Source organism: Narcine bancroftii, chromosome 2 (assembly GCF_036971445.1).
Source record: "Narcine bancroftii isolate sNarBan1 chromosome 2, sNarBan1.hap1, whole genome shotgun sequence".
NCBI classification, from domain to species: domain Eukaryota; kingdom Metazoa; phylum Chordata; class Chondrichthyes; order Torpediniformes; family Narcinidae; genus Narcine; species Narcine bancroftii.
In genome coordinates, this window is record NC_091470.1 from 176005143 (window position 1) to 176033070 (window position 27928).

General features: G+C 47.1%; 1 protein-coding gene across 1 annotated transcript in view; it reads left to right on the forward strand.

The window, feature by feature from the left end:
- The first annotated feature begins 19317 nt into the window (after positions 1-19317).
- LOC138754631 (nuclear receptor subfamily 4 group A member 1-like) overlaps positions 19318-27928 on the forward strand; it is an 81085-nt gene continuing 72474 nt past the window's right edge. The window contains exon 1 of the mRNA XM_069919180.1: positions 19318-19527. The gene's annotated coding sequence lies outside the window, so the exon portion shown is untranslated. The remainder of the gene's footprint in view (positions 19528-27928) is intronic.

Consider the following 27928-nt stretch of genomic DNA (forward strand, 5'->3'; position numbering starts at 1 on the left):
CCCCTTCAGCCCTAACACATGTCCTCTGGTTTGTATCTCACGTGCCCTAAGTGGTGAAAGCCTACTTGGATTTATTCTATTTGTACCCCACATAATTTTGTACACCTCTATCAAATCCCCCTCATTCTTTTACACTCCAGGGAAATAAAGTCCTAACCTGTTTATCAGTTCCCTGTAATTTGGTTCTTCAAGTCCTGGCAACATCCTCGAAAATCTTCTCTGCACACTTTATATCTTATTGATATCTTTCCTGTAGTTTGGTGACCAAAACTGCACACAATTCTCCAAATTGGACCTCACCAATGTCTTATGAATGTTACCATAACATCCCAAATCCTTTATTCAATACTTTGATTTATGAAGACCAATATGCCAAAAGTTCTCTTTGAGACTCCATTTACTTGTCAGGGAATTCTGTACCTGTATTCAGTGTATGTCCTACCTTCGATGGTACTTCCAAAGTGGATCACCTCACACTTGTTTGCATTAAATTCCATCTGCTATTTTGCAGCTCATTTTTTTTCCAGCTGGTGCTGATCTCTCTGCCAGCTTCGAAAGCTATCCTCTCTGTCCAATCAATTCAAGTTTTTTTGTTATCTGATTGCACAAGTACAACCCAACAAAATAGTGTTCTCCGGTCCTCAGTGCAAAACATGCAGACACAAACCAGACATAGCACACATACAGGCAAACAACACAGATGCAGTACAGGTATTCATATATACAAATTAAAAAATGAATATTGTTTCGTAAATATGAGAGTCTGGGAGGGTCAGTGTGAGCAGTTCCTTTGGTTGTTCAGCGTTCTCACTGCTCATGGGAAGAAGCTGTTCCTCAGCCTGGTGATGCTGGCTCTGATACCCCTGTATCTCCTTCCGACTGGATCAGCTAGAAGGTGTTGTGTGCAGAGTGGAAGAGATCCTCAATGATTTTGTGCGCCCTCTTTCAACAACAATCTGATAGATCACATCAATGTGAGTGAGGGAGACTCCAGTGATTGTCTCTGCCGCTCTTATAGTCCTGTGGATTGACTTCTGATCCAAAGTGGTTAAGTGACTGATTGACTAGAGAGTTGTTGATGTGTAAGATGGCCGTTCCTGGTCCTCCTGAAGTCCACGATCATTTCCTATGTCTTGTCCACATTAACTCTTAGGTTCTTACTTCTTCTCTGCAGCGTGATTCATCATTGTTGCAGAGCCAATTATTGTTGCATCACCTGCAAACTTCATGAGATGAAGATGAATCTGGATCAGTAGCCTGAACAGCAGTGGGCTCAGCACACAGCCCTGAGATGTGCCAGTGCTCAACTGAGCTATCGTCTGACACCAAGATACCATTCCTGATTCTGTTCTCTTTAAACGGGTCCCTGCAATGATAGCTAGGAGGAGTTGGGACTAAAAGTTAGCCAAATTGTGATTGTAAATAAATGCATCACCTCCCATGAGGTGTTTGTTTCTGCTAATGGGAAGGCTGGGGTGATGCTGTCATGGTCAAGTCAAACAAAACATATACAGTTCTTTCTAGTGTTTGGCCTGTGACCTGCAACTTTGAAATAGTGAATGTAACTCCAATACCACGAGTGTGTGTAATGGCATTATTACGAGAGCTCAGGGTGATTAAAAATGAGAAAAACAAAAAAGGCCCATTACAAACTTTGCACCTTGAATATGCACAATTGCTAATGCCTTCCAGGCACTGCCAGAAGGGTTGATGATAACGCCACACTGTGGGAACAGGTGGTGACTGCGGCCTGGGCCAGGGTCTGCTCTCCTAGAATTGGTGAAGTCAAATTTGGAGAATTGTGTGCAGTTTTGGTGACAAAACTACAGGAAAGATATCAGTAAGATAGAAAGTGTGCAGAGAAGATTTTCGAGGATGTTGCCAGGACTTGAAGAACCAAATTACAGGGAACTGATAAACAGGTTAGGACTTTATTTCCCTGGAGTGTAAAAGAATGAGCGGATTTGATAGAGGTGAACAAAATTATGTGGAGTACAAATAGAATAAATCCACAATACGCAATCGGATGTCCAATGTTGAGGTTCGGGTTTGCGTGGCAACAGCAATTGCCTGTCTCGCTGAGAGTTCTTTGCATAAAAGACAAGTGTTTCTTGCCGGTTTTTGGAACGGTGCTGGCTGAAATCACTGATGAGATCTCAGCAGTCTGTTGAGATGAGCATTTTCTAGACCAAGAAGAAGAACAGCTTGAAGAGTAGTCTTCTCATGTGGGGGGTTGGGAGAGCTCAAAAAATAGATTAGTCAGGGACCATCTCCGGTGGAGGAGGAGCAGAAGGGAGGCTAGTCCAGGTCAGACTGGGCAGCACATGGGAAGCTCCATCCCGATGGAGATACCCCCACACACACCCCTCCCCCTCAGGTGCTCTCCCCAGAGTGAATACATGTCTCCGTGAGTCACTAGCAGGGTGACATCACCAAACTTTGCCTGAGCCTTGAAAACTTGAGTGGAGCCTCTCTGCCGCACGTACTCCGATCCCTCCAGGAGAGTAATGGATTCCCGGACCACTTTCTGGTTGCCAGTCCCATGAGGGGGTAAGACCATCCCTCTAAGGTCGGGGCATGTGGTGGTGACCAAATAGCCCACCAAGAGGCCAGTCACCTTTATGCTCCCTGGGAGGTGGTGCTCAAGGGCATCCCTGTAGATACCCATGATCAGTGTCCGCTCCCTATCAACCTGCATCACAATGCCCACAGTGTGCCACTTGTGGCCGGTCATCAGCCCCATTCTAGGAGAGCAGACCCTGACCCAGGCCGCAGTCACCACCTGTTCCTACAGTGTGGCGTTATCATCAACCCTTCTGGCAGTGCTTGCAAGGCATTAGCAATTGTCTGTTGGTCAGACAGACTGCCCAAGGTGCTTATTTCTCAATGAGAGGGAAGGGAATTGGGGACCTCCTCATCTTCCAACTGAAGCATTGGCATGGCTAGGTGTTCACCTGGCCACTGGTGATATTTGTCCCCCACCCGGTTGGTCCTTAGCAGAGTAGTACCGGCATTATCTCACTGTGACCACATATGTGCCCTTCCGAGGTCCCCCATTTTCGGTTACCTCCTCCTTCTGGAGGGTTGGCAGGGTTCCCTCGTGGCAGTCCTGGGACCGTGTGGTCACTGCTAAGCCTTGTAAAGGTTCAGGCAAATGGGGAGGACATGTGTTTTGGGACTCAGTTTCCTCATGGCCATCACACATACCCATCCTCCAAACACAACGATCCCCTCCCTCCCCCCCCTCCCCACTGGACAATGGATCAGACTTTCCTTGGGTCAAGCTGTGAGCCAGACCAGCGAGCTGCCTGCAGATGGTGTGTTTCAATCAGCTTAGAAGCTGCCTCCATGATTTTAATTTCTAGGTTGGTCACTTGCCCTTGGACCATCTGCACGGCCTCCTGCAGTGCCCAATAGATAGGGATGCTGCAGGGATTCTATCTCCCTACCTTCCTGTGCACACTGATTATTCAACTTGGACTTGACAGCCCGCTACCACCTAAGTAGGGTTATCAGTAACTAGAGGGCTCCCCACAAATCCCCTCAGCCTCGGGAAACTCAGGTAACTCCAGGTGGGAGACCATGTAGTGCCCGATCTTCTCTCTGTGGGGGTCCAATCATCTGGCATGGCATGGCTGAACCCCTAATGGTCATCAGTCAACCCAGGGATTTTATAATCCGACCCCAGGCTCCCTTCCCTATCTGTGGGTCACCTCCTGCTGCGTCCACACATCCACCCGACAGGACACCCATCCACACACACACATTTGTTAGTACGGTCTTCCATTCCCACATGGTTAAGACACCATGTGTATCCGGGTGAAACTCTTTGAACCCTGCACAACAATTGTTGTGTTAGGAAGAATATCAGGTTCAGTGGGTTCACAGAGTTTTCTTTGGCATCATGTTGTTCTTCTCATCAAACTGTGAATAGAGGATGTTCAGCGTGTCCGGAAGGGAGGCGTCATGGTCTTTATTGTGCAAGGTTGCCTTGCGATCTGTTATAGTCTTGATCTGTTTCCACATGCGCCTAATGTCGCCGGTCGGTGTTGCACAGCAGTCTGTGAGGATCTTGTATGTACCCCTGCTTTGCCTTCTGGATTGAATAGGGGAGTTCAGCCCTGGCTGATCTTAGCGCGTCTTTCACCCTTTCCTGAAGGCAGCATCACAAGCTCTGAGACAGTCTGGACCTCTGCAACCACCCATGGTTTCTGGTTACCCCTGCTTGTGAAACATTTGATCTTGGTGACATCCTCAATGCAATTGCTGATGTAGCCAGCCAATGAGCTCGTGTGCTCCGCTATATTTACATGCCTGTTGAAAGTGGTCATCTCCCAAAATAACTCCAATCTGTGGTCTCAAAGCAGTCTTACAGTGCTACTGTTGCTCTCCTCGGCCACATCCTGATCACCTGCACCTCCACTATACCTCCGATCTTTGTGTCAGCAAGAAGAGAATGCAAATAATAAATGTTTCTCTTAAACTGAAAAATAATTTTCATTGTTGAATGTTTGAAGCATTTGATAGAGCAGGCAGCAGTAAATTCAGTATAGATCATTCACAGGTGGGAATGTAACCTGAACTGTGCCCTAAAGTGTGGAACGAGTGCCAGGGCATCATTATATCATGTAGTGTCAGGGACAATAATGTATCTGCATCAAGAAGGGGCAAGAATATGCATGCACATTCAAAGTTGAAAGGTGTCTATAGGTATTTGGGGGGCAGAGGGGAGAGAGAAATATAACTATCAATTCCTTCCAATAATTTTAAAAGTGTTTGAAAATGCAGTTCACATCATTATTTATTGACCATCAATGAATAGTTTGAATTTATCAAAGTGCTTGATGGCACTATTAAGACCACAAAGTTCATATTTATTGTCAGAGAACATAGCAGATGTTCTTTATCCGAGGGCCAGGCAGATCTACCACCTATTGCTAACTGTAAACTGTACTCAGGAAAAAAAAAATGAAAATAAAAGAGAGAAATGCAAACAAATGAAAACAAACAGATTGTGCAACACAGAAAAAAAATATTCCAATACAAAGTAAGTGTTCTTAAATGAGTCTCTGAATGAGTTTGTTGTTGAGCAGGGTAAAAGTTTTAAGATGAGCATCCAGAGGCACAAGGACAACTTCTTCCCCTCCGCCATCAGATTCCCGAATGGACAATGAACCACAGACATGACCTCACTTACTCCTTTTTTTTTGCATTATTTAATTATTTAGGAATGTAATTTACAGCAATATTTGTGCTGTAACGCTGCTGACAAAATTCACAAGAAGTTTATGATAATAAATTCAGATTTTGATATTTCTGATTCCAATAAATGATATATTAGTGTGGAATGAGCTGCCAGCCAAAGTGGTGAATGTTGGCTCTTTTTTGACATTTAAGAAACATTTAGAGAGGTCACTGGACAGGGGAGGTATGGAGGACTATGGACTGGGTGCAGATCAGTGGGACTAGGTGGAAAAATAATTTGGGACAGACAACAGGGCCAAGGGGCCTGCTTCTGTGCTGTAAGGTTCTATGGTTTAAAGTCAATTTACAATATTGAAGAGCAAATTCCAGTGTTCCAGTTTCAAGATACATAAATACACAAAATGTGTTTGCTCCATGAAGACATGCCACTGGTGTGGCACCCCCCTCTAATGAGAGAAGGAGACATGCAGTGTCCATGGATTCACCTCTTGTGACCCTGTTAGCTCCATAGCTGCAGGGCCTCCTGTCCGACTCAGTGGTGATTCTGAGCTCCAAGTTCAGTCTCCCTCCTCGGCTGCCTTGTTCCCAACCGAAACGGTTAATGCCCCATTCTTTGACTTTTGATGAATAGAAGTAACTGCTGCTGTTAAATCCATATGTTGTAAAGCACACACACCAAATTATTTCACAGGCTATGACACTGTGAGAGATGAGTAAAACTGATATAAAAATATGAAGATGAGAAACTAGTATAGATATATGTGTAATGAATAAAGCCAGTATGAATAGGATAAGAATAGATATTAGAATGTAGGAAGCAAAGTTAGTCTGAATAAGATAAGGGTCTTCTAGCCTTTTAGACAGAATTAGCAAGTTCTGCATGTAAGAAGTTAGTCAGTCCTGAGAGTCAGGAAGGTGTGAATAAGGACAATGACATGATGGGACACCGACAGGATACCCCCTGGTCCTCCAAGTTCACAGAAACAGCACGTAGGCAGACAGGATTGCCTAATGCCAAACTCATCCAGGAGACAGAAGAATGTAAGGGGGAGGGTATTCCTATACTGAAATCAACTGTATAAAAGTTGGGTGAGCCCCAGTGTGTGTGTGTATTCCCAGAGTAAGAGGAAGCACCCAACTTTGCATTGTTGTATAATAAATGTTCTTTGTTTTCAATTTTTGTCTGAGCAATTTCTGTGAAGGTACTTCTGTTTCTAACAACACCATCTGACTGATAGTAATGTTTGCTGAAGAAGGCAAATGCCATGCTGGCATTCATTTCAACATGAATAGAATGCTAGAGCAGGGATGTGATGTTGAGGGTTTATAAGGCATTCCTGGGATCTCACTTGGAGCATTGTGAGCAGTTTAGGGCTCCTCATTTAAGAAAGGATGTGCTAATGTGGGACGTTCACTGGGATGATTCCAGCAGTGAAAAGGAGTGAGGAGTGTTTGACAACTCTTGGCCTGTATTCATTGGAATTTAAGAGAATGAAAGGGGATTTTATTGAAACATTTTAAATGTTGAAAGGCCTGGAGAGAGTAGACGTAGAAAGGTTGTTTCCCATGGAGGGAAAGTTTCAGACAAGAGGGCACAACTTCAGGACTTAGAACTTCACAACTTAGAACAGATATGTGAAGGAATTTCTTTAGCCAGAGGGAGGTAAACCTGTGGAATTTGTGCAGGCGGTTGTGGACGCCAGGTTATCAGGTGTATTTAAGGCAGAAGTTGACAGATTCTTGATTAGTCCGGGGATCAAGGTTATGGGAAGAAGGCCAGGCAGTGGATCAGTTCATGTTTGAATGGTGGGGCAGACTCGATGGGTTGAATAGCCTATTTCAGCTCCTGTGTCATACTCAAAAGCAAAATAATGATAAATACTGTACATTGCTCCAATATTTCATTACTGATGTTTTTGGGGCACAATTTAGGCACAACACAGAGAAACTTTCATCCAGATGTCAAAATGCACAGAGGACTGCAATAATTTCGATGTTCAGTTGCCTGTAAATAGTAAATAGTTACCTCTCCATAAATGTACAGATGGATGGGTACTCACAGCTGGGCCACTGGAACACACATCAAATATTGAAGCCCATGCCAGGGTTATAAAGTGATCTTCACACAAGCACACTGACAATTTATCAGCTGCCTGATGTGTGAAAGGCAAACTGTAATTTCATCTACCATCTCCACACTGCCCAATATTATACTGTAGATTGCTTTTCTCTGGCAAGATCCCATGTAGTGGAAAACTTGGATGTCCTTACAAAATCATGTTGAGCTATAAATACTTTCTAAGGCAACCCTTTTAGGCGCAATTAGTTATGTAATACCCAGGTGCAAGCCATATCGAATGTTTTGTACTGGCTGGGAGTTTCATTTGCAAGCAGTATTCTCACTCCACTTGGAAGTGACCATTGCAGTGTTCCGTTGGTAGAAGTGCTGACAAAGTTGGCAATGTTTGAAATTCACTGACTCCGAGATAGATCACAAGTAAAACACGAAGATCTGGAGACACTGTGGTCTAAGTAAAAACACAATACTGGAGAAACTCTTTTGCTATACCACCCGAGGACATAAGTAGAAAGTTAAGGGAGGGAAGTTTAGAAGAGACCTCAGTGGTAAGTTTTTTTTTTACACAGAGTTGTGGAGGTGAAGGCTAAAACATTGGGGGCATTTCAGAGGTAGACAGACACAGAAATTAAAGTAAAATAGAGGGTTATAGGGGAGGGAGAGTTAAGTCATCTTTTTAGGAAGGAATATATATATGGCGAGCTCTCCACTGGCCACCGTGACAGAGGTGCACCAAAGAAAAGGTACAAGGACTGCCTAAAGAAATCTCTTGGTGCCTGCCACATTGACCACCGCCAGTGGGCTGATAACGCCTCAAACCGTGCATCTTGGCGCCTCACAGTTTGGCGGGCAGCAGCCTCCTTTGAAGAAGACCGCAGAGCCCACCTCACTGACAAAAGGCAAAGGAGGAAAAACCCAACACCCAACCCCAACCAACCAATTTTCCGTTGCAACCGCTGCAATCGTGTCTGCCTGTCCCGCATCGGACTGGTCAGCCACAAACGAGCCTGCAGCTGACGTGGACTTTTTACCCCCTCCATAAATCTTCGTCCGCGAAGCCAAGCCAAAGTAAAGTAATATATGAAGGCCAAAGTGCTGTATTGTTCGATGTACTCTGTTCTATAATTGCTGTAGAATCTTTGGTTATATATAATGTTTGACATGCTGAGTTTCTCCAGCATTGTTTTGACCTGAGACAGATCATTGTGTGACTTCAACAAGTATTTGCATTCCACCTTCAACAAGGTGGAGCAGTCCCAAGTAAGCCTCTTATGAACAATAGGTCAAAGGTTCAAAAAGGTTCAAGGTTCCTTTAATTGTAATGTAATGATACAGTAAAAATTGTAATGTACTTTAATTTTTACCTGCCATCAGGCAAACAAAGAGTTGCCACGAGCATTGCCCCATACCCCACAATAGGAGAAGCAAACAAGAGTCCCATCGAAGACACTGACTGTTGGTGGATTCACCTCCAGAGCCCCCACAGCTGCACAGACTCCAGTTCAAACTATTGGCAACTGGAGATTCAAACTGATTCAAACCGCTGATACGATCAGGAAGACTACAACTCCCTAAGCCCCTTCAGGACCCTTTCTTGCCCTCAAATCCCAGTGTCAATACCTGTTTCCCATGATCTGGTCTCACACAGCCTGTGTGGCTTCTTCCACCACTCAGCCCCTTGTTGTGGTCACTGTCCTGCAGGGCCATCTCCTTCCCAATGGGGTGGGGGGGGGGGTGTTCACCATTTCTGGTGCCCTGTGCCCATCTGCTGCTCCTTGGAGTCTGAAACCCCTCATGCGATGTTTTCCAGCACAGGCGATGCCCCATCTTGGGCACAGACCCTCTGTGGATGCACCATTTAATAAAAGCTCTGTCTCAGCAGGCAGTTTAAAGTCTGTACCGGGCCATTGGCATCAGGACCAGCAACATCTCCCTGATGTTGAACATTATAGCTCTCATTTGGCCAAAATGATGAAATAATCGGCAAAAAATATAAATAAGGAAATAAATATTCGAATGAAGTTCATCATCAAATGATCCTGGAAGCCTCAGTATCAACCAATTGAATATAGTGAACGCTGTAAACACTTGATAGGTCAGGCACCTTGTATAGAGAGAGAAACATGGTTAAAGGTCCAGATCAAAGACTCTTTCGTCGAGTTTGGAAAGTGGGAGGACAAGTTAGTAGTTCTTAACAACATGGAAGGAGTCTTAACAGTGTGGAAGAACAGACAGACCTTCAGATTGAAATCCATAGATCTGTTAATGTTGCCACCTAGATTTATAGGGTAGTTAAGAAGAACTCTGGTATGTTGGCCTTCATTAGTCAGGGGATTGAGTTCAAGTGCCATGAGATTATGTTGCAGCTCTACAAACCTCTGGCCAGACTACACTTGGAATATCATGTTCAGTACTGGTCACCTCATTACAGGAAGGATGTGGAAGCTGTGTAAAGGGTACTGAGGAGATTTACCAGGATTTTTCCTGGATTGAAGAAAGTATATTAAAAAGCAAGGTTTGCCAAGCTAGTATTTTTCTCTTTGGGGTGTTGCAGGATGAGAGGCAACTTAATAGAGGTCTACAAGATTCTGAGAGGTATAGATAAGTTAGACTCTCCACAGGCTAGGAGTAGCCTACACCTGAGGACATCTGCACAAAGTAAAGGGAGGAATATTTGGGGATAAGTTGTTTTTTCAAAAAAATATTGGATGTCTGGAATGCATTTCCAGAGGTTGTGGTGGAAAATGGTACAATAGAGATATTGTAATGGATAAATATTGGGAGGAATTTGGTAAGATTAGAGTGGGTTACATACAAACACACATTTTAAAACAGATCTTGAAATACTAAGTATTCATATTCAGTAACATTGTAGAAAATCTTTGGAGAATGATATGCACATTCCACAAGTAGGTGCTAATTGAAATAAAATCATGAAATGAATAGACCATGTCTTGGAGGAGACAAACTGGCTGTTTGCACGTACCTACAGAGTGCTCACTAAAAGGTCACTCCTGGGTTTTGTTTACCTAAGACAACAGCTTGACTAAGAGGGAAAACTCCTGTGGTTTGTTGAAGAAGGTGGGGGTTTTTGCAAGTGAAAGAGTCACATAGGATTTCTGGCAGTCGGCAGTTGGAGAGAGACAGAGAGAGAGAGAGAGAGAGAGAGAGAGAGAGAGAGAGAGAGAGAGAGAGAGAGAGAGAGAGAGAGAGAGAAGAGAAAGAGACAGAGACAGACAGAGAGAGAAGACAAGTTCAACAAGCTCTCTCAGCCAATGTGAGTGTGAAACTCAAAGCTGCTGAACAGTGCAAAACCAGGAGAAGCTGGTTGGAAACAGAAAGCTCAAGAGCGGCGGATGGCTGGAAGTGTTTCTCTTGGAATAAGTGGAACAGAAAGGAACTCTGTGAGTGCCTGAAAGAAAGAGGTTACCATCTGGAGATCCCTGATGGGGCAAGCCTCTCTCTGCAAACCCATCTACCTTTAGAGCACCAAAGCCTGGTGAACTTTATACATGTTAAATTCTGTGAACAGTGTAAGAATTGCCTGCAACCAGAGAACTTGGAAGAAGGAGAAGTGAGATTGGACTGTGAACCAAAGAACTTTTCTTAAATTTACACATTACATATTATACACATGTGCTTAGAATTAGACGGGGGTTAATTTGGATTAGTTAAGTATAGAGATACGTTAGCTTGATTCAGTTTTCATGTTTAAAGATTTAATTATCTTTAATTTAAAATCTTTAAATTAAGATTTAATTTTGTTTAAGGAACTACTTGTCTTGGTGAATGTCTATTGCTGCTGGGTTTTGGGGTCCTTTGGGCTTGTAAAAAAAACTCTTCAACAGACACATGGAGGCAAGAAAAATGGAGGGTTCTGGGTGTGAGGTAGAGAAGGCTTGGTATATGGAGTATCTCACATAACCTGATGGACTAAATGGCCTGTCCTGGGCTGGGATGTTTAATGTTTCCTTGGTATCTATGCCCCAGACCTGGTATAAATCCAGATAATTTTCAGGGTGAATTCTCTTGAGGATTCTATTTTGATTTGAATGATGAAAGCAAAGGGAATTCCATCACCCTCAGTGGAATCCTGAATTGACGTACTTCTGAGCGAGGTTTGCTGCACAAAGATCCATTTTTTGGCAACCACACAAAGAGCGTGTAGTATTCCTGCACAATACAGGGCCGTGTGGCAATCCAGTTCTACTGCATTCAGCTAGCGATGGCCTGGCACTGCTTAATCCACTGTTCCATCAAACAGAGAGACTACTGTGGTGTGAAGAAAAGATGTAAACATCGATTTAATTACTCTGCAGATTCTTTGTGCTTTGTCGTGAGGGATGCATTTAATCTGCATTCTGGAAACGGGTCTACCATGGAAAGTGGTGAGCACGATCTCCGCCCAGACTGCCCTTCTGTAAGCTTTCAATTTGATCACAGGAGCTGTGCACATTTCAATATCATATTTCCAGTGTTAAAACAGAACCTTACAGCACAATACAGGCCCTTTGACCCTCGATGAGGGGGTGCCCCATATCCTACCAAATTCCTACCTTGTAACCCTCTATTTTCCTTTCATCCATGTGCCTGTCTAAGAATCTCTTAAATTCCCCCAACGTTTCATCCCTGGCAAGGCATTCAGGCCTCCACACCTATCTGTCTAAAAGAACGTACCCCTCATGTCTCCCATCCTGGGAAAAAAATCCCTGCCTTTCAGAATCTTGTTGACCTCTACTAAGTCTCCTCTCAACCTTCTGTGCTTCAAATGGAAGTGTTCAATGCTCCCACATATATGGAGAGAGTTCCTGGTTTATGAGCTCTCGTTACATTTACATGGATAGAGTGAACAATCAGCACCTTTTAGCCCATGGCCAGAAAACGCCTGGAGAAGGTGAGGGGAGGAAAGTTTAGGAGAGATGTCCAGGGGACACGGTGAGTAGTGGGCACTTGCCAGGGGTAGTTGTGGAAGCTGGAACAATAAAGATATTTAAAAGACTGAGACAGGCACATGGATGCAAAAAGATGGCTTTGGGTTGGAAAGGTTTAGTTTGTCGAGTATGGGTCAACAGATCATCGTGGGTGGAATGTTCTACATTTTAAAGGAGCCATACTTTAAAGGTGGAGGGATGAGAGGTGAGAGAATAAAATTATTTGTCAGCCCCTTCGATCCTTAGTTTGCAAACAACATGAATCAATCCCGCAGCAAAATTACAGTGAAAGTCGCCCTTTTACAATCTTGTCCAATGTGTCTTTGGAGAGATTGTAATTGCACGTAAGAATGTGGGGTGATGTGGGTGTGTGTGTGTGTGTGTGTGTGTGTGTGTGTGTGTGTGTGTGTGTGTGTGTGTGTGTGTGTGTGTGTGTGTGTGTGTGTGTGTGTGTGTGTGTGTGTGTGTGTGTGTGTGTGTGTGTTTGCATCTCTGTGCGTGCGAGTGTGTGAGTTGCCTTCATGAGTTCATGTTGATTTCTTAAACATCTTACATTGCAAACCAATGTCCCAGACAATTTTACAATGAATGATGCCCCAATTGTAATGGTGAATACAGGAGTTGAATGTCACACAGCAGTGAAACCAGCCAGCGTTTCTGTGATTCCCACTCACATACGGGACACCTCTCATGCTCCCCACCTCTTTGAAGAATTCTGATTTTTTGGATCCATCATCAACATGGATCTGCAATCTGTTTACATGCCCATCCTCATCAGGAAGGCCTCAGGGCCATGAAATGGTAGAACAATACAGCACAAAAAAACAGGCCCTTTAGACCTTCTAATCTGAAGTATTATTCTGCTTTGTCCCAATAACCTGCACCTGGACCATATCCTTCCATACCCATCCATGTACCAGTCCAAATTTTACTTAAATGTTAAAATTGAACCCACGTTCACCACTTCAGCTTTTTCCACACTCTCTCTAGATGTGAAGTAATTCCCCTGAATATTTGCTTTAAACATTTTCACTTTCACCCTTAACCTCTGGCCTCTGGTTTGTATATCAACTACCATCAGTGGAAAAAGCCTACATGTACTCATCATAATTTTGTATACTTCTATTAAATTTCCCCTCATTTGGCTATGGTGTAAGAAATAGTTCTAATCTGTTTAACCTTTCCCTTTAACTCAGTTCCTTAAGCCATGGCAACATCCTCATCAATGTTCTGTGCACTCTTTCAATCTTACTGTAATCTTTCCTCTGGTTTGGTGATGAAACTGCTCACAAGATTCCAAATTTGGCCTCATCAATGTCTTGTACAACTTTCTTATATCATATACAAGAGGAAGCATCCAGGATTGAGTTGGATCAGCTGGTTAGACAATGTTACAACAATAACTTTGCACTTAATATTAGCAAAACTAAGGAATTACTCTTTTTCCACTCATATAATGTGCACATGCGTATAACATGCAGTAAATGATAAATTGTGTAAAAAATATTTTCCTATAAAGTGCACACGCATCGACGTACATTCTAAATTCAGACTGACAAAACCAATTTGCATTTAAATGGGACATGAGACAAAGCACATACCAGTTGCCACAGCTAATCTCCCACAATTAACACCCAATCAACTTCCCCCAGAGGGGTCAATTGCCCATTATATAGATGATATCCTGCGGCAACACATTAAGCTTTGGAGAGGAACCAATCAAATAGATCAAAGACAGGATTTAATTCTAATCCTCTGGGCAATTAACATTGATAAGGTGCAGTGCCCTGGCCAGAAGGTCCTGTTTGTGGGAATACCCTGGTCTGGAAAAACAACCAACTGAAAAACCTCACAAAGATAAGCGTATACAGAGCCGTTGTCATACCCACACTCCTGTTCGGCTCCGAATCATGGGTCCTCTACCGGCACCACCTACGGCTCCTAGAACGCTTCCACCAGCGTTGTCTCCGCTCCATCCTCAACATCCATTGGAGCGCTCTCATCCCTAACGTCGAAGTACTCGAGATGGCAGAGGTCGACAGCATCGAGTCCACGCTGCTGAAGATCCAGCTGCGCTGGATGGGTCACGTCTCCAGAATGGAGGACCATCGCCTTCCCAAGATCGTGTTATATGGCGAGCTCTCCACTGGCCACCGTGACAGAGGTGCACCAAAGAAAAGGTACAAGGACTGCCTAAAGAAATCTCTTGGTGTCTGCCCCATTGACCACCGGCAGTGGGCTGATAACGCCTCAAACCGTGCATCTTGGCGCCTCACAGTTCGGCGGGCAGCAACCTCCTTTGAAGAAGACCGCAGAGCCCACCTCACTGACAAAAGACAAAGGAGGAAAAACCCAACACCCAACCCCAACCCACCAATTTTCCCCTGCAACCGCGTCTGCCTGTCCCGCATCGGACTTGTCAGCCACAAACGAGCCTGCAGCTGACGTGGACATTACCCCTCCATAAATCTTCGTCCGCGAAGCCAAGCCAAAGAGAAAGAAAAAGAAAGTTAAGGAAATGTAATTTGTAGCATTTTGTGACGCACCAACTCATGACAATAAGCCTGATTCTGATACCCAGTATTCTTATGTACCTTAAAGCTCTCTTTCCAGCCCTGTCTATTCACAAATAAATAATGTGCAGAGAAAGTGTCCTTAAATGTGTCTGGATTGGGTTTGTTGTTGAGCAAGGGGAAAATGTTGAAAGAGAACATGAGGAGAAATGTCTTCACACACACACTGGTAATGAGCTGCCAGCTGAAGTGGTGAAAGTGGGCTCCAATTTGAGAATGAAGAAAATCCGGCCAGGTACGTGGATGGGAAGGGTGTGGAGGGAAATGGGCTGGGTGCAGCCCAGTGGAATGAGGCAGAAAAATAAGTTCTCACATACTAAAAGGGCCGAAGGGGCTGTTCATATTATTGGAGAGCAAACTCCAGTGTTAGTGAGGCGGGGGGAGGGGGGAAGAGTATTCACCAGCCTGTCGTACAAGAACTCTGCAAGGAGATGCTTCAAGGGGGGCAGGATAACAAAAAAAAGTGAAGAATGTACATTTCTATCACGTTTCCCACCTCTTCCGAAGCGTCGGGTGGCATGGGAATGTCTACACCTCCAGCTTCCACAATGCAATAATAATAATAATGAACTTCTGTGAAGTTTAAAGGTCCAAAGGTTCCTTTTATTGTCATATAAGAATACAATAAAAATGTAATATACAGGATATACCAAGGCACCCCAATCACTGCAAGAAAGAGAAGCAAAAGGGACCCCATTCAGAGACAACGAGTGCCCGTGGATTCGCCTCCATTGTTCCCATGCATCTGCAGCCACACTAGTTCAAACCGTCAGCCACCTGAGATCCAGATCCCAACATCCAGAATGATCAGGAAGCCTTCAGCGCCCCAGACTCTGTCCCAATATGTGCTGATGATAAACCGGTCTCCGGCTGCCTGCGGCCTGGTGTGGGACCTAGGGCCGCAAGTCGTCAACAGTTCAAAGCATGTGTGGGTCCTGGTGTGGGACCTAGGGCCGCAAGTCGTCAACAGTTCAAAGCATGTGTGGGTCCTTCAGCCTTGAGCTCCTCACTGCTCCACTGCTGAGGTCACCATCCTGTGGGATTGTCTCCCATGCTTCTCCTACTCTATGGGGGAGGAAGTTTGACCACAAATCTGATGCCCTGCACTGGACTGCTGAACCCATGGATTCTGCAACCCCTCATGGTGCACTGCCAAGCACATACCCTGCCATCTTGGGCTATTGGAAGGACTGCTCTGCTTGTCTTCCCAGCAATCTAAATGTTTCCCTGAGCAGTCAACATTCTCACTGCAGCCCTCCTTCAGTTGGTATTAATGTGCCAGTCTCTCTAGTGAGAAGGTCCAAAAGCTCAGTGGTTAGAGCACTGTTTTTTTAAGCCAGAGGTCACGAGTTTGTTCCTTGCTGGGGCCTCATCTCTGTGAGGAGTGCTGGACAGTGGAGAAAGTGAAAGAATTTCATGCATGTTACATTCGAAGTGTAGTGTTACATGATAGTAATGGAACCTTGAACCTTTTGTAATATTGCACATACGTAGAATACAACATGGACACTGAAAGCAGCACTCCTTCATGTCCTACTATTTACAATATGTGTCCTACCTTGGTTTGTCCTTCCAAAATTCAACACCTCACACATCGGCATTGAATTCCATCTGCCATTTAGCATCTGGTCCAGTTCCAGTAAATTTTGAAAGCCTCCCTCACTGCCCACAACATCTCCTATCTTTGTGTCGTCTGCATGGAGGTATGCATTTTAAGTGGAGGATGGAAGTTGAAGGGGATGTTCAAGGCAAATTGTTTTACACATAGTGGTGGCTGCCAGGAGTGGTGGAAGAAGCAGGTTTTGACGGAGCATATAGTAGAACAGAATGAGCAGGCAGAAGGGTCTTTTTCTGTACTTCACGGTTTCATATTCTGTGTACAACATACACTCCATTTTATTTCCTGCAAAGGGCTAGAAGTGCAAGGCAAATGTCAGGATTTTTGGTGAATTTAAGCCACTTGCAGGTGCTTGGACGCAGATAATGTGCTGGCAGATGCGGCTGGGGGAGTGTAGCTGGGATGTTCAGGTGGCCGCGGAGAAGACACCATTCTGTCACCTGAACATGCTGGCTGAAGGACAGCCGTGTCTGAGCAAACGCTGGCTCCAGTGGTCTGTGGCCGTAGTCCCACTGTTGCTTTCAGATGCAACGGGGGATTCTCCAAGCTGGAGAATATACCTACAGGAGGAGGGTTAGGTTAGTGCTCCTCCTGGCCAGGTTCTCCACTTTCAGGTGGCTATACAACAGCAGCATTGGGGTAGAATAGGCAGCTTTACAGATGGGTATTCTGGCCAAAGTGACACCCTTCCTTAAATTGTTTGCATTATTTTCTGCGATTTCAGACAAGATGCACATGCTATGGTTGCTGCACACATTGACAGGTGTGACAGATTATAGAAATGTTTTTGGGAGATAAATTGGGACAGGTTTTGTTCAGTGTAGGTCACATACAAACAATTCAGGTCATATTTCATTTAAAATAATGGAGCTCTGCTCAAGTTAGTTAGTTTGGCCTTAGTCAGAGTGCCTTTGTAAAAACTTTGGAGAGTGCCCAGGAGACTTCACTAATAGATTGTTGTTTTGAAAAGCAAGTGATGGAAGAACTTGGAGGAGTAGGTTCAGAGCCATAGGCTGTCTGAGTGCAGTTTGCTGTTGACGTTTTTTTTTTTTGCAAGCAGAGAGAGTGTCAAACAGGCTTTTCTCTGAGAGAAAGGGAGAAATCAGTTCTTCAGTTTTACAGTGAGCAGCAACAACTGAGACTGGAACAGGCCAAGCTGGCAAGCTTGTGGAAAAACCCCATTTGGAAGACAGGTTGTGAGTGCTTAGTTCAGCCTGGTCAAAGCCCTTATAGTTCATACAGGAGGAGAGGACTGGCTGCCTAATGTTTCACTTGAAATGAGAAACAAAAAGGAACTCTGTGGTGACCTGATAGAAAGAGGTTATCATCTGGAGAACCCTGAGGGGGCAAGTTCCTTCAGCAAGGCACTGAAGTGGCTGATTAAAAGGAATCAGTTGTGGGTGTCCAGCAAACAACAAATCTCTCTCTGAAAACTGACAAGAACCTTCCTGAGCAGTAACCATTTACCTTTCAAGCATCAAAGCCTGAATTCTGAGTACAATATAAGAATTGCCTGCAACCAGTGGACTTGGAGGAATAAGAAGTGAGATTGAACTGTGAATCAAATAACTTTTCTAAACTTACACACACATTACACACATATGCACTTAGAATTAGAAGGGGGTAAAGTTAGGTTAGTTAAGTCAATGGAGATAAGTTAAAGTTTGATCCTGTTTTCATGTTTAAAGATAATTAAAAGTAACTTTTGTTTAAGTAACCATTTGTCTTGGTGAATATCTATTGCTGCTGGGTTTTGTGGTCCTCTGAGCTCGTAACACAGGTAGTTACAAATGTTGAAGATATGCTTAGCCTTCATTAGTCAGGGGACTGAGTTCAAGAGTTGAGAAGAAATGTTGCAGCCTTATAAAATTGCATGGACAACATGTGTTCAGTTCTGGTCACTTCATTACAAGAAGCATGTAGAAGCTATGGAGGGTTCAGAGAAGATTTATCAGAACATTACTTGGATTGGAAAATAGGTCTTATAAGGCAGGATTAGCAGAGTTGGAGTGAAGAAGGACAGAAGGTGAGTTAATAATGGTCTACAAGGTTCTGAGAAGCATAGATATGGGAGACAGTCAGCACCTTTTCCCCAGGGAGGGAGTACCAACCACCAGAAGACATCTGCACCAAATGAGGGGAAGACAGTTGAGGGGAGACATCAGGGGCAAGATTCCTACAGAGAGAGAGGTGAGTGTCTGGAATGTGTTGCCAGGGGTTGTGGTGAAGGACATTTAAAAGACTCTTGGACAGGAACATGGATGCAAGAAAGGGTATGAAGAAGAGAAGGGTGAGATGTTGAGTAAATGGAATTTGCAGAATCACAGATGTTGATGTTAGATGTTCAGCACATTCCAGCAGCACATCATGGGCCAAAGGGTCTTACTATTCCAGAATGTTCTCTGGAGGTGCCTTTTGAATTCTAATCTAGTGATCATTCTGTAATACTGTCTGGGTGGAGACCCCTTTCCAACCCCACCCCTCCACCTCCTCCCCTTCTACCCACTCTCCCCTTCCACTCTCTCCCTCCCTCCACCCCTCCCCTTGCTCCCTCCCACTCCCCTCTTCACCCCTACTCCATCCACTTCCACACCCTCCCTCCACCCATTGCCTCTCCCTTCCTCCCTCCCACTCCTCCTTCCCCAAACTTCCTCCCTCCCACTCCCTTCCCCTCTCCCGACTGCCCCTCCCCTTCCCCTCTCCCGACTGCCCCTCCCCTTTCCACCCCTACTCCATCCACCCACACCTCCCCCTCCCCTCCCCTCCCCCTCCCCCTCCCCCTTCGCCCTCCTCCCCGCCGCCGACGACATGGGAACTCCTCCAGTGCGTCACTGGGACTCCGCCGCGTCACCGAGTGGCCCCGCCGGCCAACCCCCGCCGCCTGTCATTGGCTTGAGTCTGGCGAGCTGGCCAATGGACGTGTGGCCTCCGTGACGTCAGGGCCCGTTCATGCCCGTGAACTTGAGCGGGTGATTCCCGAGCCGCCGGACCCTTGTCCATGAGAGCGGGGACCCAGCTGGTCCCGCTCCCGCCGGCGAGCTCTGGGATTGAAAGGCGCATCCGGACCTTATGTTGATCCGGTTCTTCAAGCCCCCGAAAGATCCAGCGTCCTCTTGCGACCAGGTAAGTGTGGCCGACACCACCCCTGGGCGCTAGGTCAATGCAACTCTCCTCCATCCGGACGGGTCCGAACCCTGAAACAGGACGAGTTCGCCCGAGGGTCACTTGTTCTCTCCAGGGCCGACTGCAACTGCACCTGTTCCGCGCCGAGTCCGGCTGGGCGGCGGGGCCGGACGTTGCTGGAGAAGCGCTGCAGATCGCGGCGCTGGGGCCGGCCGGCGAATAACAGGAGGGGTCGGCTGGGCAGTGAGAGCCGAGACGGACCGACACTCGGACCTTTCTATTGAGCAGCGCGACACTGAACTCCGTGCCCGACTGTTCCAAGAGAAGGTTGCACCTTCCAGCCCTTCGGCCCACAAATGCGGTGCTGACCTCTGTGAACCCACTCAACACCTTCCCTATCTCACAGCCTCTCGAGTTTTCTTTCAGCCCAGATTATTTTAAATGCCCCAATTGTTCCAGCACCACCAGGCAATGCTTTCCAGGCACCCACTACTCTCTGTGGGGAGAAACCCGTCTTATTGCTCACTTCTCCCTGAACTTCCCTCCCTCCCTCACCTTGGACAGGTGGTGCTACTCGAGCCCCAGGAAGAAACAGTCCACCTGAACTCTTTCTCTCATCCTCACTCTGTAGGGAAAGGTCCTAGCTCTGTTAACCTTCCTCATCAGAGACCTTCTCCAATCCCGCCAACGCCTGGTAATAGATCTCTCTGTACGCTCTCCACCCCCTTCCTGTAATGAGGGGACCAGAACATGGCCTTAGTGGGGTAAGGGAGGGAGGGAGGGAGGGGGGGGGGGTGGGAGAAGATATTTTTGGTTAGATTGTTTATGAAACAGCTGTGGGGCAGTGGTGAAACCCGTGATGCAGCTCTGGTCTTATTTTTAGACCCAGTCTTGTGCAGAACCTGAGTGGCAATTTTTTTCTTCCAGCAATTTCTCCCCAGGACAGTAATAGGTCCCTGGTTGATGTCGAATATCTTAGCCAAGTGCTGCTTCTGTGCCAAGGCAGTGACTGTCAACCAGAGTCAAATCTGTATGAAAGGAACGATGGATTAATGATGAAATCCAGGGTAGATGTGTGCAAAATGCCTCTGGCCTCGGGGAATGTTGCTGACCAGTGTAAATCTAAAGCGGATTAACTGGTGCCGTTTGTAGCTAATAATGTGATGCCCATTGCCTCTTTGATCGTGTGGCTGGTATAGCAGTGATATCTATTTTAAAAAAAATGTTTATTTGACTGTAAAACACAACTTGATTTAAAAGCACTGAATCCTTTAAAAATCGAATCGGAAGTGTGTTGCTTGAGAATTTGCCACAAATCCAAACTTCTCGCCATGTTCTCGTCGTTTTTCATGTGTTAGTTGCCCAGTCTCTGTGTTGAGGAAGGAATGGGACACGTCACCACAAGCCAGTGGCATTATCAGTTTACACATGCAACAATCCACTGGGCAGAGAGGTGTCTTTGATCTGAAAGGGTGCGGGAATCCCTCATTGACATGGAACACATTGCAAATTCTGGCCCATTGCATTTGTTTTTGATGCTGCTATGCCCGATGGCTGACAGTCACAGGGTTGTACAGAACAGATGCAGGATCTTGCATTCTACACCTCCATACTGTGACCACCCTGAGTTAGACCCTCCTGCCTGCTTTTAGTCCACATCTGTCAAAAACTTGCCAATCCATGGATCCGTCCACATGTCTTTTAGACATTGTGACTTTTCCTCCTTCTACCTCTTCTTCTGGCAGCTCATTCCACAGACCCAGCACCATCAGTCTGGAAAAAGTTGTCCCTCAGGCCCACTTGAAATCTCTCCCCTTAAATCTATGCCCTCATTTTAGACTCGCCGAGGGTGGAGATAAAGACTGTGACCATTCATTGCATCCCTGCCCCTATTTATTTTAAAAACTGTGGCTGGTACAGTTAGCTTGGTGGTTAATGTGACACTACAAGACACATTGACCACCGCCAGTGGGCTGATATCGCCTCAAACCGTGCATCTTGGCGCCTCACAGTTCGGCGGGCAGCAACCTCCTTTGAAGAAGACTGCAGAGCCCACCTCACTGACAAAAGACAAAGGAGAAAAAACCCAACACCCAACCCCAACCAACCAATTTTCCCTTGCAACCGCTGCAACCGTGTCTGCCTGTCCCGCATCGGACTTGTCAGCCGCAAACGAGCCTGCAGCTGACGTGGACATTACCCTTCCATTAATCTTCGTCCGCAAAGCCAAGCCAAAGAATAGATAAGAGAGCATGGGTCGAATCCAGCACTGTCTGAAAGGAGCTTGTTCGATCTCCCCGTGTCTGCATGGGTTTTCTCCAGGTGCTCCAGTTTCCTCCCACCGTTCAAAAAATATTGGGTTTGTCGGTCAATTGAGGTATCTTGATGGCACGAGCTCGTGAGCCAGAAGGGCCTGTCTAAATTAGAATAAAATGAAACCTCTGGAAGATCACCCTTCAGCCTCCCTCACTCCAGGGAGAACAGTCCAAGCCTATCCAGTGTCTCGTTATTTCAAGCCCTCCAGTCTTGTCAGCATCTTTTCCACACCCTCTCTGGATTCATCACATTCTTTCCATGGTGTATCGGCCAGATGGGCACCCCATATTCCACTTGGGGTCCAACCAATGTTCATCAACACTTCCCAGGACCCTACAGTATTTGCTACAGCAGGGTGGTGGGGGGCGGTGGGGGGGGAGGGTGATTGTTCCTATACATATGTCTCCTCACAGTCGATCGTGCTGCCTGTTTCAAGAAAGGTGATCTCCCTGGCCACAGGGGAGGTACCAGAGAATTGGAGCCTGGCAAATGTCCCCTTGAATTTAAAAAAAAAGCAGTAATAGGGAGAACCGTGGAAATTGTAGAGCAGTGAGTCTGGCATCAGTGGTGGGCAACCTGTTGGAGAAGATCCTTTTGGCCAGGATTTTTGAGGAATCTGAGAGGTAGACTTCTCAGGGATGGTCAACATGGCTTTGTGAGGGGAAGGTTGTGCATCATGAGCCGTATTGATATTTTAGAGAAAGTATCAAAAGAAATTGATGAAGTTAGGGCAGTAGATCTTGCGATTTTCATAAGGCGATTGACATGGTAGGCTTCTTCAGAAAATCATAAGGCAAAGGATCCATGGGATCCTGAATCCTGCTGGATTCAGAATTGGCTTGCCTGCAGAAAGCACCAGTAAATGGAATGTATTCTGGGATCCCTGTTGGTGATTTTGAAATATGACCTGGACGAAGAAGTAGAAGGATGGGCCAGGGTAAGTTTTCGGGTGGCACAAAAGGTTGGAGGTGTTGTGGAAAGTGTAGAATGTTGTTGTAGCAAACATTGGGACAGTGTGGTCCTAATCCATAGATCTCGCAAGGTCACCAGACGGTATGATAGGGTAGTTATGAAGGCTTATAATACTCTGGCTTTCTTTAGTCAAAGGATTAAGTTCATGAGTCATGAGGTAATGTTGTAACGCTATAAATCTTCAGTCCTATGGATGTGGAAGCTGTGGATAGGGTGCAGAGGATATTTACCAGGGTGTTGCCTGGATTGGAAAACTTGTCTTATCAGGCAAAATTAGCAGAGCTGGGCCTTTTCTCTTTGGAGCTATGAAGGTTGAGTTGTGACTTGATAGATGTCTATAGGATGATGAGAGTCATGAATAGGGTGGGCAGTCAGCACCTTTTAGCAAACTTCAGAGGACAGCTGTACAAAGTGAGGGATGGAAAGTTTAGGGCAAATGTCAGGGGTAAACGTTTGACAGCAGAGATTAGTGGGTGCCTGGAATGCATTGATGGGGGTGGTGGTTGAGGCTGGTATAAACAGGACATTTAAAAGACACATATATCCAAGATAGATGTTATTATGGGTGTGAGGGAGGAAAGGTTGAGGTTGTTGAGAAGGTTTATGTAGATCTGCACAACATTGTGGGCTGAAAGGCCTGTACTGTGCTGAGATGCATGTTCTATCTCACTGGGAGATTGGCAGGACCAATCTGAGAAGATAAAGATGCAAGGCAGTTTGGCACATTTCTCTGGCCCAGTGACTGAGGCTGCCTCCTTCTTTTCACAACAACATTAATGGAGAGAATAAAATCATTCTATTCAAAAAGTTCCATGTTCTATATGCCTGAAGTTTTGGAATGTGAAGATTCCAGCCCAGACATTTGGTCTTTCAGAATCTGAATGCTTGTAGCGGGAGCTACAGTGAAGAAACTCTCAGCCACCACCTTGGATGCTCTCAATGACTTTTTATTCAAATCCCGCGCGCGCCCCTTTAAGGGCAGCATGAGCTCAGCCACCGCGTGAGCGGTGATGTCATAACGGCTGCCTGAGGCGCGTGCTCGGCTGGAACCACGGGGTAAGGAGGACCCCCAATCACGCCCTCTTCTCATGGCTGCCCCACCATGCGGCAGTACAAACAGGGCTCATTTGCCACGAGAGAGTGCGCTGCCACACAACCCCCCCACCCCCCCCGAACCGGCTTATGTTTGGGCGGACGGCCTCAACGCTTGGGCTTAACCATTTGAACCGGTTGTGAGAGATCCAAGTGTGCTGCCTTTAGGTGGTCTACTGTGAACAGTTCATTTTTGCTCTCAATATCTAATGTAAAAGTCTCGCTGGACCTCTGGAGGACTTTGAATGGTCCCTCGTAAGGACGCTGCAAAGGTGCAGTGTGCGGTCCGCACAGGACGAAAATGAATTCTGCCGAATCCAGCTCTTTGGGAAGACAGGCTGGTTGAGTGCTGTGATGCGTAGGAGGCGGGGGGCTAGCAAGGTGGGCTTGCTTCTCTAGGTCCGCCAATAGGTTTGGGTGCACAGTCGTAGAGTGGATTCCAGGCTGAAGAACTCACTGGGCAGTGAGAGTAGAGGATGCCTGTAGATCCTCCTTGGGTGCTGTTCTGATGCTGAGGAGGCCCCAGGGTAGTTTGTCTGCCCAACCGGGACCTGTGGGGACCGACTTCGGTGGTGATGAAATCTGTCCTCCAGGCCATTTGCTTGCAGGTGATAAGCCGTGGTATGGTGGAGTTTAACCCCCAGTCAGTTCACCAATTGAGTCCAGAGGGCGGAGGTGAGCTGGGTGTCCCTGTCGCTGGTGATGTGCTCCAGTACTCCGAACCTGGTGATCCAGTGGGCGACCAAACTCCTGGTGCATGTCTCGGCGGAAGCTTCCTTGATGGGAATGGCTTCTGGCTATCTCATAGTCCGGTCGACCTCCGTAAGTAGGTACCGCGCCTCCCTGGACACCAGCAGGAGGCCTACAATGTAAAAAAGAATGTGTTGGAACCTTTTGACTGCTGGGTTGAACTTCTGAATCAGGGCCTGCGTATGCTGGTGGAAGCCTGGCACTGAGTGCAGCTCCTCGCCATCTCAGCTACTTCTTTCTTGAGCCCAAGCCACACGAACCGCTCTGCCACCATATGCCCCGATGCCTTCACCGAGGGGTGTGCTAGATCATGGACCACATTGAAGGCCTGCGATCTCAACTGCGGCGGAACTACCAGGCGCGGTGAACTGGTGGAGATGTCGCAGAGCAACGTGTCCAGGCTGTTCGACAACCGAGTGTCCTGGAGGTGGAGCGCTGAAATGGCGGTACAGAGGGCTTGCGTCTCCATGTCTTCCCTCTGCGCCTGCGCCAGCTGGGTATAGTTGAGGCCGGGGCGAGGGTGTTGATTGCTAGTTGGGAAAGCGCGTCTGCCACGACATTCTCTACCTGCCCTGTGTCAGATGTCAGTGGTGAACTCCGACACATAGGAGAGATGGCGCTGCTGGTGGGCCGACCACGGATCCTTGGCCATCGCGAGGGCATGCCTGAGAAGCTTGTGGTCAGTGAACACCGTGAAAGGCCCCCTCCAGGAAGTACCGGAAGTGTCGGATGGCCAGGAGCTCCCAGTTGAAGGTGCTGTACTTGAGCTCCGGCGGTCAAAGGTGCCTGCTAAAGAAGGCCAGCGGATGCTCCAGCACATTGCTCCGGCACAGTCCCAATGGCCGTGGCTGAGGCATCTACTGAGAGCGCAGTGTGTGCCTCCGGGCGTGGGTGAACTAATAAGGTGGCACTGGCCTCTGCGTCTTTTGTGGCCATGAAAGTGCTCTCTGCCTTTTCAGATCAAACCAGGACTTTGTCTTCAGAGGCGATCAGTGAGGACAGAGGCCGCATGATGCAGGCGGCGCCGGGGATGAACCCATGATAAAGGTTCAGCATCCCTACGAATTCTTGCAGGTCCTTGAGTGTGGTTGGTTCGGGAAACTGCCGGCGGCTCCTACTGCCAAGATGGTGTGTCCCAGGAACTGCAGCATCTGCTTGCCCAACTGGCACTTGGCCACGTTGACTGAGAGGCCGAATTCCACCAGGCGGACAAACAGTGTGCGGAGATGGGCCTTGTGCTCCTCAAGGTTGCGACTGGCGATCAGGATGTCATCAAGGTATATAAACATAAAGTCCAGGTCCTTGCCCACTGCATCCATGAGGGACTGAAATGTCTGGGCCGCGTTTATAAGTCCGAAGGGCATGCGCAACAATTCGAACAGGGTGATGATCGCCGTCTTACCGATGTCATCTGGGTGGACTGGGATTTGATGATAACGCTGAACCAGGTTGACTTTCAAGAAGACCTGGGCAGCGTGGAAGTTGGCTGTAAAGTCCTGGATGTGAGGGATTGGGTACCTGTCCTTCATTTCGTTCACGTGCCGATAATCCCCGCAGGATCACCAGCCTCCGGAAGATTTGGGGACCAGATGAAGAGGGGATGCTCATGGGCTGTCAGAGCGGCGGACGATACCTAACTCCTGCAGGTGAGAGAACTCCTCCTTGGCTAACTACAGCTTCTCAGGTGGAAGTCATCGAGCCTTGGTGTGCAGATATTGTTGTAGACCCCGTGCTGGGGCAAGGCAGTGGTGAACTGCAGTTGCAGGATGGAGGGGAATTCGTTGAGTATGCTGGAATACTCATCCTTGAAAGTGGAGATGGCGGTTATTTCAGGCTTGCAGGCATCCGTGGAAGTCGGCCCCCAAGAGCACGGTACCCACTGAGGCCAGCATGAACTTCCAGCGGAATTTATCTTTCCCAATCTGGATCTGCGCCCTGCGGGTGTCGAAAGTTTTGATGGTAGAACCGTTGGCTGCCTGCAGGGTGGGAGCATGAGGTTGAGTGCGGGTCTTGAGGGCAGTCGGGGGCAAGACGCTCAGTTCCGCTTCAGTGTCCACAAGGAAACTCCAGCCGGTGGAATTAATTAGTCATGTGTATGAGACTGTTCACATGGCCATCCATCACAGCCATCAACAGCAGCTGGCTAAGTCATTTCCCTGGTAGGTACAGGGTTGCCTGCGCTTGCGAGCTTGTGCCCCCCCTCAGTTGATGATAGAAGCATCAAGTGGGGTGGTGCTCCTCTGGCTTGAGCTTAGAGGGGGGGGGCGCTGTGACCGGCTGGTTCTTGGACGGGTGACCTGGCTGAGGGCGGCTTCGTTCTCTCTCTTGATGCACCAGAGGACGTCCGCTCGGGCTGCGACTCGCCATGGGTCACTGAAGTCTTCATCCACCAGCAAAAGCTGAATGCCCTCAGGCATCTGCTCCAGGGAGATCTGGCTGAACAAGAAACAGGGCTTGTGATCTTCTGCCAGTTTCAGTATCTCATCTATGAGGGATGATGGCGTTTGGTCTCCCAGCCCATCTAGATGCAGGAGTCTGGAGGCACGCTGTTGTGGGGAGAGACTGAAGGTGCCCAGAAAGAGATTTTTGAGGGCAGGGTATTTACCATCAGCTGGTGGGTTGTGGATGAGATTGTCCACCCTGGCTGCCATCTCCTCGTCTAGCACACTCACGACGTGGTAAAACATTGTGGCATCTGCGGAGATGTTCCTTAGGCGAAACTGTGCCTCCGCCTGTCCAAACCATGTACGCAGGCGATGAGACCAGAAGGGGTGCAGTTTCACAGTGACGGTGTAGATCTCGGCTGGATCCATGTTGGGAGATCAGAAAAGCGTCTGGGCTCGTCGGGGTCACCAATGTAGTGGGAGCTACAGCAAAGGAACTCACAACCACCACCTTGGATGCTCTCAATGACTGTTTTATTCAAATCCCGCGAGCGCCCCTTTAAGGGCAGCGTGACCTCTGCTACCACATGAGCGGTAATGCCATAATGGCTGCTTGAGGCGCATGCTCGGCTGAAACCATGGGGTAAGGAGGACCCCCGACGGCGCCCTCTTCTAATGGCTGACCCGCCACGCGGCGGTACAAACTGGGCCGGTTTGTACACAAAATTGGAAATATGAGCTGAATGGTTGGGTTTTTCCTCACAGAGCTGACGATCATACACTAGAATAACTTGTACACTTCTCCTCAAGTTGCATTCAAGGTAGAAGGGAGACTGAGAAGTAGAGGGAGTAACTGAAAGATTTTGGTTTGAAAGAAAACATTTAAT